We start from the raw sequence: 16175 nt of genomic DNA, 5'->3' as shown, positions 1-16175 counted from the left end.
AACACACACACACACACACACAAATACAAATACACAGCTTTGTACTTCTGTAGACATTTTTCAAATTCTTTGTAATGCAATAGTGCAGGAAAAGGTGAACACACACACGCACACACATATATATTTATATTCTTCCATTTATTCCCCCTTTTGAGTTTAAAGACTTTCAAAGGTTACAACTGCAGCTGTGGTCAAATAAAGATGTTTTTTTTTGGCTTTTCTCTATGCCATTCATAACATTTCATCCTTATTTGAAAGTTTTTTTTTCTGTACATTTCCAGGGTGTCTGTTCTTAGTGGTCGTTTTCTTTTAGTGCGTGTTCACATGCACATTGACTAATAATATGTATGGTCTGCGCTTATATAGTGCTCTCTACCTATAGCTACTCAAAGCAATTTACACTGCTTCTCATTCACCCATTCGCATCAGCAGCACATACATTAGCATCATCACATTCGGATGCTGCATTTTTGTAGTTGATCAATCGATCAATTCGATCAATCGCTTTGGGATTGTATTACTCAGACCTCAATTTAGAAAATTGTTTATTTTTTACAGCCGTCAATGCGTTTTTGGTTTTTGTAAAAGTGGAAAGCATGTGATGATGTTTCAAATGTATTATTGACTTTATGGATATATGGAAAAGCTGAATTTTGACTAACAAAACAACCTGCACAATACCTGAAACAGTGATGCACACATAGCACACTATACCTGTATATTTTTTTTAAATATATACTACTTTCACAGTCCTTCGTGGCACAACCCTCCCTAATTTCTACCGGGCTTGGGACTGGCACTGCACGGCTGGGGATGATAATGGACCGTTGGGGGGTTTGGTGTCTTGACCAGAGATGCCTCGGTGTGGTCGGGAGGAGTTGGACGCAAACCCACCACCCCTATGGTCGGTAGGTGGCCTCTCTACCAACTGAGCAACAGTAGAACAACAAAGTCTTACACACTGCTATTCTGGTGAATGTGAGCTGTCTGCTGTATGTGTTTGACCCAATGCTGTTAACATTTCAGTATTCAGGGGAACAGATGAAGCAGTTGGTTGAAAGTGAGGAGGACTGGAGGTCTATCTCTACTCTGATCCACTGAAGCCTCAGGGTTAGAGACATGAGTGTATGGACTCACTGTTGCAGCTTTGAGACCCAGTCACTCAAGCTGGACTTGACCCAACGTGAGTCAGACAGGGAGGTCTGTAACACTTCAAACATGGTGTAAGGGTTATGCGATCCTCTCACCACAAGAGAGCCACTCTGGTGTGAATGTGAATGATTGAGAAAGGAAAGGCAAGTCGGTGAGCATGAGGGGAACATGAGCACGGGGAGAGGGAGCACAAAATGAGAATAAGAAGAAGGGGGCGAGAGAGAGCACCAGAAGTAATAAAGAATAAATCGCAAAGCAAAACGAACAAGGCAATGAATGAAAAATGGGAAGGTGAAAGAGAAGAGTATGTGTAGGAAAGGGAGAGAGTCGGATAAAAAGGGGGGGGGGAAAAAGAATTAAGCTCAGTACAGGAGGGAGGAGGAGGGGAATCAAGGAGGGAGAAAAAGAATGGGAGATGCAGAGAAGTCAGTGTTCAGCTGTGTAAGTAATGGCAACATAGTGACCTTACTGCAGTTCTGCTCTGCACTCTGTGTATTTGTGTGAGAGAACATGTAGGTCTGCTTGTGAGTGCACTTGTTAGTCTGTATGTTTCTATGTCTTATTAATATGTGCACTGTGGTGCATATTTTGTGCAGATGTTATTGTGTTTAGTATTTGTAGGTGGCTATGAATGCATTGGAGTATGCAGGTGTGCTTTGCAGGAGTATTTACATGTGCAGTCAAATGTGTGTGTGTGTGTGTGTGTGTGTGTGTGTGTGTGTGTGTGGTCTCTGAAGCTATAAACCAGCAGTGTCCCTGTGCAGTCGGACGGGAGGCAAGAGTAGCAGTCTTCCTCCTCGTCCACCTGCCACCGCAGATCAGCACCGCGCTCGCCATAAGATGTGACAGGCACAATCGTCCACGCTAAAATAGCCACCATACGGCTGTTACAAGCCTGACAGAGCTCTGCTTACAGCGGCTGACAGCATCACATTTCAGCACCGACTAAAGACACAGAGGGGCGAGAGATGAGGGAGTGGAAAAGAGAGAGCGAGCTACAGAAAGGGAAGTGGGGGGGGGAGATGGTGGTGAAGGGTGACTAGATGACATTGTATTCCAATTCCAACATGATCAGTCAAGACACCTGGTGTGACTGTCTGCAGGTCATTGCAAGTAATTAACTTCACAAATGACTGCAGCAGGCCTGTTCTGCTCCTGAATACTGTAATACTCCACGCAATCACAAGTCAAGGTTTATATAAAGTGAATTTGTCACAAGGTAATAGAGAGGTCACATAGAGGTTAGACATTTAAAGTGGTAATCTTTACTGACACATTGTGTTTTATTAAGAAACCATCCCTGTGATATTTTTGCACCCACCTATACGCTCTCAGCAGGTGCTAATCTTTCTGTCAGCTCAGCAATGTTGGTTATCACTGGTAACACTAGTTATCCAGGTTTTCTGTATATATGAAATAGTCGAAATCTTAATGTTGTGAGCTTTAGCAGGATTTTTTTAACTAGTAGTGGAGCCACATAGTCAAGTTTTATTTATTTCAACACATTGGGAACAAATGGTGACTTTTTACAGGGCTACTTTGTGAAGTTTTAAGTGTATTGTACATACAAACTAATGTATTAAAAAGAAAAGGATAATACTGTTTATCCTATCTGGAAATATTGATTTTTGTTAATTTATAAACATTTTTGATTCAGATTCTCTTTAGTGCCTGTCCAGTAAGACGGTCAATGGGCCATCTGCTAGATCTGTGCTGCAAATGTGGTGGTTGATGGCAATTTCAAAGCTGTAGTTAATTTGCTGGGACCCGAGTCAGTGCAAGCTGCGTCAGTTTGTTGCTTGGTGTGGTCATCTTTAACACAACAACAAAAAAACAAAAAACAATGATGTTTTAGAAATGAAAACAAAATGCAGGTCACATGAAAATGGTCTTTTGTTTCGATATTGAAGAACAAAAATGTTGCTCTGCAACATGGAACAATTACACAGTTCTCAATTGTTTAGAACGGTGCTGATTATGTTTGCGATCAGCCAAAGTGCAGCACATCATTGAAAGCACAGAAAGACTTGACTAAAGACTGCTCCATGATGTTCTTGCTCCTGCATGGTTATTGTGCCAAATGCCTTACACATTGCAGTTCCTTAGATAGCTGCCATGATGTAAGCAATTTGAGTTTGCAACACTCATAAAAAAAGTCTGCAAACTCTCTTTTGACTGTGATTGTTGGGGGGGGGGAAACAAACCAGACTTTGATTTCATTGAAGAAAGTTGGGTTTGAAGATGCCCAAAGAAAACTTTGGGGAACATATTTAAAAGCATTTCCACCACGTTTTGGAATGAAACACGTCACCTACTGTAGATATGTGTCTTGGATGTTTTGTTAATTTTGTAAATAATTTTTTGAAAAATTAACAGCCTGGAGCACAGATAAATGAGCTGATCCAGGTTGCATATTCAAACATCAATTGTGATTAGAGGCCGTTCACTGAGTTAATCTTCAAGGCTGCATTATTAGTGTTACCAACAACACTAATTATCCAAACACAGATTTCCAACTTGTCTGGACTAAAATCTTCTGTGTGCTTCAGCCATTTTGATCAGGCCTTTTTCCGGTGAAAAAAAAAACTCAAACGGCCAGGAGGACAACAAGATAAAAATCAGGTTGTTCACCTTTTCTTCAGTACCATCTCTGCAAAGTCTGACCCTTGACCTTTAAAACCATTATACCAAACTGAAGGCCATAAAGCTCCCTTGCATCTCGGGGGATTTTTGTACAGTGCAGGTGCACTCTAACTTGTACAGCCTTTATTACACCCATATATCCAGATCCTTCAAGCTGCCAAATGCTGCTGATCCTAACTTTACCACCTCAAATGTTCCATGGCTTTCCTTTCAAAAGCTCAGCAATGTCTCCTCTGCAGAGCTGCGAAATGATGCTCCAATGGAAGCACGGAGCATGAACATTTTTTATCTTAATAGGTTGACTTTACTTAACTTGGCGTCACTGTTGTTGTTGTTGTAAATCATATAAATGTAAGTAAAATTACATCTGTCCGATTTTGGTTGAAGGGATGAGATGCATAATGACGTTTTTGCATTTTTTTTGTTATGATGTTGGTGTAATTCACTCTGGAATGGTGCCAGATAGCTTCTAATTTTGCTGTAGCTTTGTTTTAGTTCAACCGATGCAAAACAATATTTATTTTAATCCTTTAATGCAATAGCGAAGCTGACATAGCTACAAATCCACAGAGGGTTTAGGCTTTATTTAATTTAAAAGATAAACCCTGCTAATACCAGGCCTCTTAAAAAATGACATGGGTCTTGTATGTATTTTCTTAACTCCACAGGGTATCTTTAACTAAGAGCTGCTGTGTATTTTTCCCAACCTATGGCTCAGCCCTGTGGCTCCTTGTAGACTCTGTTTAATAATCTTTTTTATGACCTTAGACATTTTAGTTTATGTCGCGCTTTCACAGAGCACATTGCTAAATAAATTGTGCTTAATTAACTTACCACAAGTTTCTTGAAATACAGAAACAACTTGTAGTTAAGTTTCATCTAGTTTCAGCTATGGTTTCTTCATCTCTGGGCAAAATATGCTAAAGCAAAGTGTGTATGTTCATTCTCAACAAAGAAAATACTCAAGGGTTTCATTTTATTGCTTGAGCCTCATAGAGTAACTAACTTTGCTCAAACTTCGTCCACTAATGAAAACTGTGTGATGCAGTTAATTAAAAACTGGAATTGCAGCCTCACGATTGTGAGCCTCTGCCAACCACTCAAGTTGCGGTTACGTGCCTATGTGTCCAGACATGATAAGATTCCCTCCAAGCGTTCCTTATGTAGAGCATTGTAGAGAATGAGACAGACACGAGGTCACAGTGACCTTGACCTCTGAGCACCAAAATCATAGCTTATTCCTTGAGAATGAACCAAGTCCTTCAAAGCATTCCTGCGATTGCATCCACGATAACGAGATGTGACCGCAACCTGAAAAGAGAATAATTCTTCTGGTCGGGGCTGTCGGTGTCACAGAGGAAAGCTAGAAAGTTAACTTTAAGCCCATGTTTCCAAATACAATACATTCCACAGACATGCAGGTTTAGGTAATTGGTGACTCTAAATTGCATGTAGATCCTCGAGGGCCTCAAGGATAAGCGGGTATTGCTAATGGATGGAATAGATGGAGATTACAGTGTAAAATGAATGATGCTCAGTACAAATTGCTTCCGATGTACAAGGAAAATTGGGCTGTTGGTTTGTGGTACAAACCTAAACGTACTATCAAATAACAATACGGAGCTGTATGAGCTTAAGGAAACGCCGCGGCTGCTTTTTCAGAAGTGAAACTTTGACACATTCTACTTCTGTAACTTATAAATTCAAACTTTAACCATATGGCTAAACATAAAAAGAACCTGTTTTCTGGAACCACCGGGAAGTCGTTGTCCCCTTGTGTCTTCCCCCATTCAACTGGTTCTTGTAAGGTTGTCTATAATAAAAGAAACGTATGGGAGAGACGAAGCAGATATTAAGGACATTTTACCTTCTGTATAAGGAGGATATATATTTTAAAAAAAAAAAAAAAAAAGTGTTGCTCCCGTTGGGCCAGTGAGCAGCTCGCATGGCCACAGCCACTGCCATCGGTGTGTGAATGAGTGAATGAGAAGAACCATTGCTTTATAAGTGGCCATTTACTTATTTACTATTAGGGATGTAAAGAACAGTATTGTGTGTGTGTGTGATTTCTGTTTACCTACTTTTGATTCATACTGGCTCTTACAATGAAATTACATGATATATCACTGCAAGAGAAGATTGTGACAAAACTGTTCAAAAGTCCCAAGAAGTGACTTTTTTTTCCTCATTTCTTTTCCATCTGTTCTTTTCTCCATTCTCTTTGTCTCCTGGGCACACTGCTCACAAGACAGAGTATACAGGAAAAGAGGACTTTGTGTGCCCCTAGGTAGATAGAGAGTCTATGTACAGGTCAAAGGTTGTTAATGAATGTTGTTTTCCTCCTCCGCTGATACTGTCCTACTGCTAAGCCCGTGAGTTTAAGGCTGTCCAGTAGCAAGCCAAAACCATTAGGGCCTCGGGATAAATACTGAACATTCACAGTAATCCTGTGTGTGTGTGTGTGTGTGTGTGTGTGTGTGTGTGTGTGTGTGTTGCTGCTTCTGCAGTACCTTCTGCAAAGGCTGAAGTTGTCAAAGTCATTGGGCAGCATTTTGAGGACAAAGAAATTGGGTTAAGTCAGGAGAAATCTATGATGCATCACTAGACAAACACACAGCTACACACACAGACACACTTGCGCTGCATGCAGAAAAGCGGAATATGGCAGTGTGTTTCTGTGTGTGGGTGTGTGTATAAATACCCACATCATCAACAGTGCTGTGGAAGACAGTGGCTGAGAGTGTTTTGGCGCTTTGTGCTCATAAATCATACTGAACAAGTGAACGAGAGAGAGAGAGAGAGAGAGAGAGCAATGGAGGATCTGCAGAGACTCACTCGCTAGCAGGTCTTTACTTTCTCAAACCTCCCCCATCATACACTTTTTCCTTTCTCATATCCTATATCCTATTTTTCCCGTTCACCCTCCCGTCCTCGCTACTATCTCATCTTTTCATTCCCTCCAATTTCAGCCTCCCTTTCATCACCCTGGATTATACCCACCCATCTCTCCTTGTCCTCTAACCCTCCTCTACTCTTCTTCCCTCTACTTTCATTGTCTTGCCAATCGTCCGCCTTCTTTTGCTTTTTTTCTTCTCTCTCAGGCCTCCAGTAGAACTGATAGCAGTTTCACCTGAGTCCAGCCTGCACCAATCCATCTCGGCACAGATCTGCAACCTCTGATATCTGGACTTATTCCACTCCCCAACCCCCATATTCTGCTCTTTAACGTACCTGCACCACTCGTCCCGCTGTACCTCACTATACCCTTCTCGCTCTGTACCATCCTTCTACTGCTGCTCATCACTTCTCTCCTCTGTTGTCCATTAGTCACTCCAGTGCCTTCCGTTCAAGCCGGGCCCTCACAGTCGATCAGAGATAGGAGGCATTCCTTGTTTGTCCAACACATCTATCTCCAGCTGTGAAAGCAGAAAACACTGAGGCCCAGATTCAGCTAAACGTGCCAACAAGAGAAATTGTTAAATCACCTTAACGCCATAATTGCTGCACCTTCTAATTGTCTAAAAGTGCCGAGTGAAAAACGTTATTTTGCATTTCAGAACTCACTACACAGATGTTTTAAACACAAGGTGGCAGTTCAGTGTTTGGTTCACTTAGTCTGGGCCATGAAATAATAATTTTGTCCTTTTTAGTTCCTCGTAGTTTTATGCTGACACTGAGCTATTGCTAAAAAAAAATAAAATAAAATCAAGAGCTGCAAACATAAAGTCATGGACATGTAAGTTATTGTATGGGAGATTTCCTCCTGTATCAGCAGCTCTAAATAGAGCTGTTTTGAGCAATCTAATTCTGTGGCCTTCAATGAATCTAAATGTGTTTATGTTCTCTGGTGTCACTAAAATTAATCGAATGTGAGCTTTTTTTAGCCAAGACGGCAGAAAAAAAAATAAAAAAAAGGCTACTATTAGTGTAATATTATAGATGGGCTATTTACTGGGTGGCTTTTTTTTTTTGTGTGTGTTTTTAATGAGGAATAATAAAATTAATGGTATAGGACAAGAAGCACAACACGCCTCTTCTGTGATTCCTTTTCCATTTTGCTTGACCACTCACATGCTGATTCGTCAGTTTCCAGAAAAGATCACATGAATCTATCATGGAGAACACTTTCTGATATAATGTTGGGAATGTTTGCAATACCAATCACTTAAATGACTTCTCCAGTTTCCAGTTTGCTGGCTATCTTTCTAGTTTGGGGAGCACACGTATTATAATGACACACAACCTCTGTCTGCCTGCCCTAGGTATATTCAAATATGTCAAGCTGCTCCTCTGGAGCTTCTCTAGGTGATATCACCTGACCTGCTGATGAGAAATTGATGGTTTACAGCTAGAAGCAGAGACATACAATGCACCGAAGGCTAATGGATGTTTCAAAGCATTAAACGCATGTACTCCCCAAACTAGAACCACAAGAAGCAAGACGAACAGTTTTGTCAGCCGACTTGTACACTGAGCAGCCACTTTATTGGGTACACGTTGCTAATCCTGGGTGAGACCCTCTTTTGGTCTGCGTACTTTTACTTGTACTTTATGCAGTTGCTGCAGATTTGAACCTTCCATCCCACCACATCCCAAACGTGGTGCATTAAATTGTGATTTGGTGAGTGTGAAGGTCTAGCTAGCACTAGCAGCAGCCTGAACCATTGATACAAAGCGGCATGGATCCATGCTTTCATGTTGTTCACACCAAAGTCTTACCCTACCATCTGAATGTCGGGCAGAAATCAAGACTAAATGGAGCAGGCAATATTTTTCCAGTCTTCAAGTTTCCAGTTTTTAGTGAACCCTTGCAAATTGTTGACTTCCTTTCCTGTTCTTAGCTAACAGGAGTTGCACCCAGTGTGGTGCTCTGTTGCTGTCATCAGGTTCAAAGTTCAATCTGTGCCCTTGCTCTGAAGGTGCTCTTCAGCATACCTCAATTGCAACAAGTGGTTATTTGAGTTACTGTTGGTTGTTCGTCAGTGCAAACCAGTCTGGCCGTTCTCTGACCTCTAGCATCAGGGAGGCATTTTCACGCAGAGAACTGCTGCTCACTAGATATTTCCTCTTTTTCACACCATTTTCTCTAAACCCCAGAAGCGTGTGTGTGTGTGTGTGTGTGTGTGTGTGTGTGTGTGTGTGGAAATCCCTATAGATTGGCAGTTTATGAAACACTCATATGAGCCCACCAGGCAGGTTGATTGAACATTGAACGGATGTTCCTAATAAAGTGGCAGAATGTACTTTCATTTGCTTTAATTCTGTACTTTTTGGTAGTTTAATTTATTTGAAACTTGTAATTTGATGTAATTGAGTTATTTTAAGGTGAGGGCAGCTGTGGCTCAGGCAGGCGATAGATGTAATTTTCCAGGGGGACAATAAAGTATGATTTGATCTTGTTCTTGAAGAACTTCAGTACAGCAACTAAGTGAATGTCCAGTGTTAACAATGACACCTTAGACAACTCAAATTAGTTTAGAGTATTATTCACATTTTCCTGGAATCATTGTAAAACACTGGAACCTAGTTTGCCAAGTTGTAATAAAAGGCACATTTTGTAGATACAAAGAAATATAGAAAGCGTGAGGAAGCACAAGAGAGAGGGAGGAGTTAAAGCTGGAGAAAGGCACTTAATACTGTATAGACACACACACACACACACACACACACACACACACACACACACACACACCCAATACACAGATGCTGACTTCCACATTATCCAGCTGAGCCCTTGATTAAATATATGCACGTAGAGAAAAATGTTTATGTAACACACGCATCCACACACAGCTGCAGACACCCAGTTTGTCACCATCTCTGAAGTTGGGGGTTTCCAGCTTGTGGAGCCACTTACTAATTTCAGGACCTTGAATAAAGTGTTTGTGATAAATCAGAGCTGCCAGCACCAAAATACACACAGATTTATCACTGGATTAGCGCTCTATTTTTATTCATTTCTCTTTCTTCGTATCTCTCTCTCTCTCGATTTCCCACACCAACACGCACGTGTGTGTAATTAGTCTTACACTGATTCTCCCTCTGTTTTATTAACCACATTTGAATTAAAGGACACACTTTTGTCAACAGCACTTTATCTTAAGTGAGGCACCACAAACTCAGTCCACAGCGGACTGCACTTAAGTCCCATCAACAATATACTGACCGAAACCATTAACTAATGAATTTACAATATGTACAGACAAGAGAAACTAAATGGAAAAACAATGAGCATGGGTTTTGTTTAATTTCTTTTCTAAAAATAGAAAAAACAGTCACCATCTTGCAACGAGTTAACTTTTACCACAACAGCAGACAAACCACCTGTTGCGTCGCTGCAATTTAACAAGGACAGTTGTTGTGTATTTTATAATCCACGTAAGATGCGTAAACCTTACAGTAGTTGAATTCACACGTTCCAGTTGTTTGCCTCTATTAACCTGAGACGGTGAACTTTACATACATGTGGACCACATTAAATGGATTAGCTTGCAGGTGTTTTTATGGGACAGACAGAGGTCACAGTGACCTGCACCTTTAGATTACAATTTCTTTCATTTGTTTTAGGGTTTGTATTAGATGGAACTCAACCGAACTGCAGTGAACGTCCGGTTTTTGGTTAACAATAAAACGTCCTCATCACGAAGACAATAGATCTCAATAGATGTGGCTATTATTGAGTTTTGATTCTTCTGCCCAAATGTCATCACGCTAATCCTGCGGTTTAGTTCAAACACACTTATTTCTCTCTTTGTTTACTTTGCTTTATGCTAAAATGAAAGGTGACAAAAAAAATCTGGTTAATAATTGGACTGTGAGCAAGGATACACATCAATCATCCACAACATCAACGCTGGTGGTTTCAATATCACGGGGGACAAGCCATCCACCTGTTCATTTGGGGCGGCTGTAGCTCAGTTCGTAAGGCAGTCCGCACAGGGTCAGTGGTTAGATCCCCGGTCCCAGCTATGTGTCGAAGTGTCCTCGGGCAAGACACTGAACCCCAAGTTGCTCCCGGTGGGTCAGGTGAGCACTTTGCATGGCAGCCACCGCCGTTCTCGTCTGAATGGGAATCAGCATTGTAAAGACCTTTGGATAAAAGCGCTATATAAGTGGCGACTTACCATCCAGGCACTGGGGATAAATTGTCTTTACTGCAGTGCTACCAGTAGCAACAGAGCAGCCGATCTCTTTTTTTACATTTTTTTAATTTATGTATTTATTTATTTTTTGACATCTGCCCAAAGCGACGTGTCACACTAATGTTCAGAGCTACTCGGAATTTCGGTGGCTGCCTACTTTAGATTCAAAGCTCTGGCACCATCTTACCTAAACGCCCCCATCCTGGTCTGCTCCGCTCTGCAAATGAACAGCATCCGGTGGTGCCTCCATCACACATCACAAAGATCCCAAGCAAACCTCTTCCGTCTGTGGTCTCGTGATGGTGGAACGAGCTACCAAACATTGCACACTCAGCAGCCTATCTTGCCCGTAGAGTTCATGAATCCTCCGATAACACTTTGTTTTAATGTCTTCTCGTTCACTTAGACTTTTGCTTGCTTTCTACTTCACTCTCATGTTGGATAAAAGCTTCTGCCACATAACTACATGTAAATCGATATGACATGTTAACACAGGACGGCACATCACAACATTCTTTTGGAAGATATGGCACCGCCAAAGCAATAGGATGTAGGTGTGATGTATGGCTTGTATGCAAGACCCATTGGTAACCCTGACACTGTGAATGGGAGTGAGGATTTGCTTTAGTCAATCAAGACGTGAATGGGACTTAAACCAGAAGTGCACTTTTGCAGTTTCCCGAGAAAAGGAGCAAGTAAAGCATAACGACCTATAGTAACAATCTCGCCAAGTGTTAAACTTCTCCTTAAGATGGAGCCTGATTTGTTTTCCTCACTTTTAAGAGTATTTTGGAGCAGCTGAAGACGAGATAAAAATGCCTTAGTGCTGCAGAATTGCGGAGAGCGTAACAGCTGGTGCCGGCACATAAACGAGAAATTAGGGTGTCATTCCATAAAAAGAAATTGTTAAAAAGCATTTTGTGAATATGTGCATAAGACTAATAACACAAACTGAGGTGCAAAGTTCGTAAACAGAATGTCCAACTACCATTGTACTGAGGCAACAAAACATGATGAAACAAGTGTCACATTTGTACAATGCTGCGCTGGCTCTTGGCGACAGCCGCCACTTGAGTGTGCTCGCTCTCTCACGCTCAATTGGTTGCATGAGACACTGATACACAGCGATCCGCCCTAATGGACTGTACTCTGCCGGGAGTCCTAATTCACAGAGAAAATGATCACCTGGTGGCGCCCGGCTCTAAGCGAGGGCGAATGAACGAGCAGATGTACAAGGGGAGCGAGGTAGCGTGTTAACACACGCGCCGCTATCACGAGCCACAGCTGCAGCTCTGATCTCTCCCAGCCTTCAACATGCTCACTTCCCTCAGCCCCTCCTCTACAACGCCACCTCCCCTCTCACTCCCCGACTCCATCCTCTCTTGCAGTCTTCACCCTCACCACTTCATCCCTCTTCCCATTTCCCCATCCGTTGCATTGCTCAGCTCTCTTTGCTCCCATCCCTTCCTTCCAATAATCCACCTCTTGGCATTCTAAGTATCTGTCTTTGCAGGTTCCATTCTCTAATTCTCCCCTTTTGCTCTTATACTTCTCAGTTCTCGCTGTTTCTTTGTCTTTACCTCCACACCTCTGTCTCTCTTCCTTCCCCTCTCTCTCCTCGAGTGGCCAGGAGAATGATTATGCGAAGCAGGAGTCAGATCCATCAATGTGTCACCAGCTTGTTCCCCAAGTCCCCTTTGAGGGCTCGGCCAAACACCCCCCCCCTCCTCCCCCCCCCCCTCCATCCCCACCTCTCTCCTCTGGCCCTCCTCCGGCCCACTAGCCAACGATGCATTAGCATGGAGCAGAAGAGTGGCGAGACAAGTCACGGTAACAATAATGAAAACTCCCCCTGATTTAACTTTGTTTTTATCGGCTGTTGTCTTGCTGTAAAGCGACACTGTATATGAGCTCAAATGAGGATTGGTCCAGCTGAGAGGAAGAAGAGAGACAGAATGTTAAACTGTCACATGACCTTGGCACTCAGACAGTTATATATCTGTGGGAAACAAAGGGCAAGTCAATGCTATTCTCAGCCCAGGAAATAAGTTCATGTAGGCACAAAAAACCCGATCCTGACCAATGCCATGGATCTTTCCTCCCGTGTTATTTACTCTCCCCTTACACCCTCAACTAGTCGAACTATGTTTCTAGTGTGTGTGTGTGTGTGTGTGTGTGTGTGTGTGTAGGGAGGGAAATTCCCTTTATTTTTATCTGTAACTGATGGCCCAGTCAAAACTCGGCAGTACAAACAGATCACGAACATAAATTTTTGCCTAAATAGTTTACCACACGCACAAACACATACACACAAACGCCACCATCTGATCATTGAAAAATAAAAGAGGGATGATTTTGTCAGCGTTACATGAGACAAGTTTATATTTAGATGTGTTCATCGATTTGCAGCTGACACACTACACTGGAGCTGTCTGTGGCCCATAACTCAGGCTGCGCCTCAGAGATTGGCCAAATCCTGCTGCCGCTAAATCATACAGCAGGAGAACATTGCAACAGGGCAGAAAGAAGCTTATTAATGATTCTGAATGGTGCATTTTAACTACTCGAGCTGCATTTGATCCACTTTTAACGTCCTTGTAAGTGGTGTCATCTGGAGGAAATGGACGTGTTATTTGTAAATGGGAGGAAGGAGGCGATGTGGAGTGAGACTGTATATTATTAGCTGCACTGTGTGAATTTTTGAATTCTCCACTTGATGCACAGTATGAAATGTAATGCTTTAAAAATGAATACACATATTACACTATTGAATTATTTGTTCTTGTGCTTTTGATAGGAAGCAGCAATTGAATGTGGTTGCTGGTCAAGATGGATCTTTGTGGCCAGCAGCATGACTCTACAAGTGACCAAAATGAATCTGTCAGTGCAATACTTTGGTCCTGACTGAGACATCTCAACAATTGCTTCGTGAATTGTAATGAAATTGTATATTCTCCACTCTCAGACAGTTTATCCTAATAACTTGTCTTTGACTTTTCTTTCGCCACCACCGGCAGATTCACATCTCTTAGCTAAAACTGAATGGAAATGAAATTTGATAGAGATGTCCATGTTCCAATCAGGATCATTTTGGTGATCCCCCTGACTTTGTATCCAGCCCCATTATCCAGAATTTCATCTGATCCAATACAGATCTGTGCAAATCTAATACTTTTTATTGATCTGCACCCAGGTCACGTGGCTGTAATTTATGGCAAACTAAAGCAAATGTCTGCCATTTCTTTTATTCTCTGAGAAGAACTTAAAATATTAATACACATCCGTATATTAAATCCTAAAAGGTTTTTCTTTAATGCGCTTTGTGTAGAACACGTCCATGTGTGGATCCCACAGCCTAATCTTAGATGAGTAGTCTGCATCTCTCCAATATTATCAGTGTCCACGAAGTAAAATTTAATCAGAAATACTTAATTTCCCCACAGTTGTATTCAAGTACAGTACTTGACAAAATTGACTTAGTTCTACAACTGGAATTGATCTTTATATCTGACAGAAGCTGTTGAAACAGCAAATTTAAAACAAAAGAATCATCATCTGGATGATTAACTGGGTTTAGAGCTAATAGGCAGTGTTCTCTCTGCTCTCTGTTTCACCCCCTTCCTCCTCTGGGGTTTTAATTTTCTCTTAAATGTTTTTGTATTTTCTTTATTGCAGTTATGACTCATGTTGTAAAGCTTCCCATGCTCTTAATTCCCCATTACAGATAATACAGTAATGAACAAATGACATCAGGGTGCTGTTTTTTTTTTTTTTCTTTTCTATTTACTGTCCCACCTATTGCTTTTATCTACAGTACAAAAAGATCAACAATAGAATCCAAATTGGAAAACAGTAATATAGTGGCCTATTAATTGCTAATACAAAACAATATACACATTAAAGTCACTACATTACTTCACTTTTATTTAGTGTGCTAAAATGATAGGAAGCGGAGGCGATGTGATTTCAAGTTCCTTTATACTACTGCTTGGTTGTCTAAAGGGAGCCATGAGGAACCAGAACTTCGGATTTCTGTTGCAATTTTATCAGGGACCTCTTGTCTTGGGTTGCAGATTTTCAACAAATGGTCCTTTAAATGATGTACATTTGTGCTTAGGTTGTAGGACTTGTTGGAACCCTCACAGAGAAATGTGAAGAATATACAGTAAAAGCCTTCTTGCATGAGCCCCATCATGTTTGTAGTAGACAGAGGATAGTCGAGACTGACTTTCAAAGGCCAAATGTTCTTGTGTTATAAAGACAATGTTGATGTTTACTCCACATAATGACTCATCAAACTAGTCAAACCAAAATAAAAATATGTTCCATTTCAATAAAAATGTTGAAACTATGTCATAAGCCAAAGTTAAAGGGCCCATTCGCTGATGCTGATGCTCTGGCCGCCACCTTTGTCTGTCCAAAGCTAAAGGGACATCGTGTTTGTGTTTTCCTTCAAGGAACAACTTTAATTTAACTTAATCCTTAAAATACCCAAGGTCACGTCTCTTTGATTGCTCCAGCGTGGCTACAAAAGGCAACGTGAGGTGGATCTGTGAGTCTGCTTTGTATTTCATTTGCATCTCGCTACTTAACCAATTGAGTCGGTCATTGACCTCTAAGAGCATCTGCTTCCTCTGGCTCAGGCTTCTCGGTGTGGACACAGACTCTGAGGTAATTGTTGTTTATGGGTAGTGGCCCCCTCATCTACAGTGTGGTCCCCTTATTCATGAGGTGCACAGGCGCAGGCAGCTGGTCCAGGCACTCGAGCACAATTAGTGTTGAAGCCAAATCGAAGCCTGTGTTTTCATTAGATTGAAACCCTCTCCTATGGTAAAGTATTACAGAAAGTCATATATTTAACTTTTCTCTCAGGTGGCGCTAATTAAAAATGGCGTCACACATCTCACTCCGTCACCCCTCCCTCATTCTGTCTTTTTGTTGCATCTTTGTTTTGTGGCCCCTACCCTCTCTCGTTTCACATTTACTTTTTTCAGCCCTGCCGCTGGCTTGGATCACAGAACTCCCTCTCCCAGATTAAAAAGTGTCTGCGGGGTCTGTACACTGTATCCATTGCTTTTCCCCTGCCACCAGGTAATGCAGAAAAAGCATTAATCTCCTAGGCCATTTCACACGCCAGCTAAAGTAATGGTCCCCCAGGAACTTTAACTGCATCACAGGGAGGGGATTGGGGGGGTGGGGTGTGGGGTGGAAGAAGCTGGAAACAGTAGAGGGGAAAAA

Source organism: Channa argus, chromosome 13 (genome assembly GCF_033026475.1).
Source record: "Channa argus isolate prfri chromosome 13, Channa argus male v1.0, whole genome shotgun sequence".
NCBI lineage: Eukaryota > Metazoa > Chordata > Actinopteri > Anabantiformes > Channidae > Channa > Channa argus.
This window is presented reverse-complemented; position numbering follows the sequence as displayed.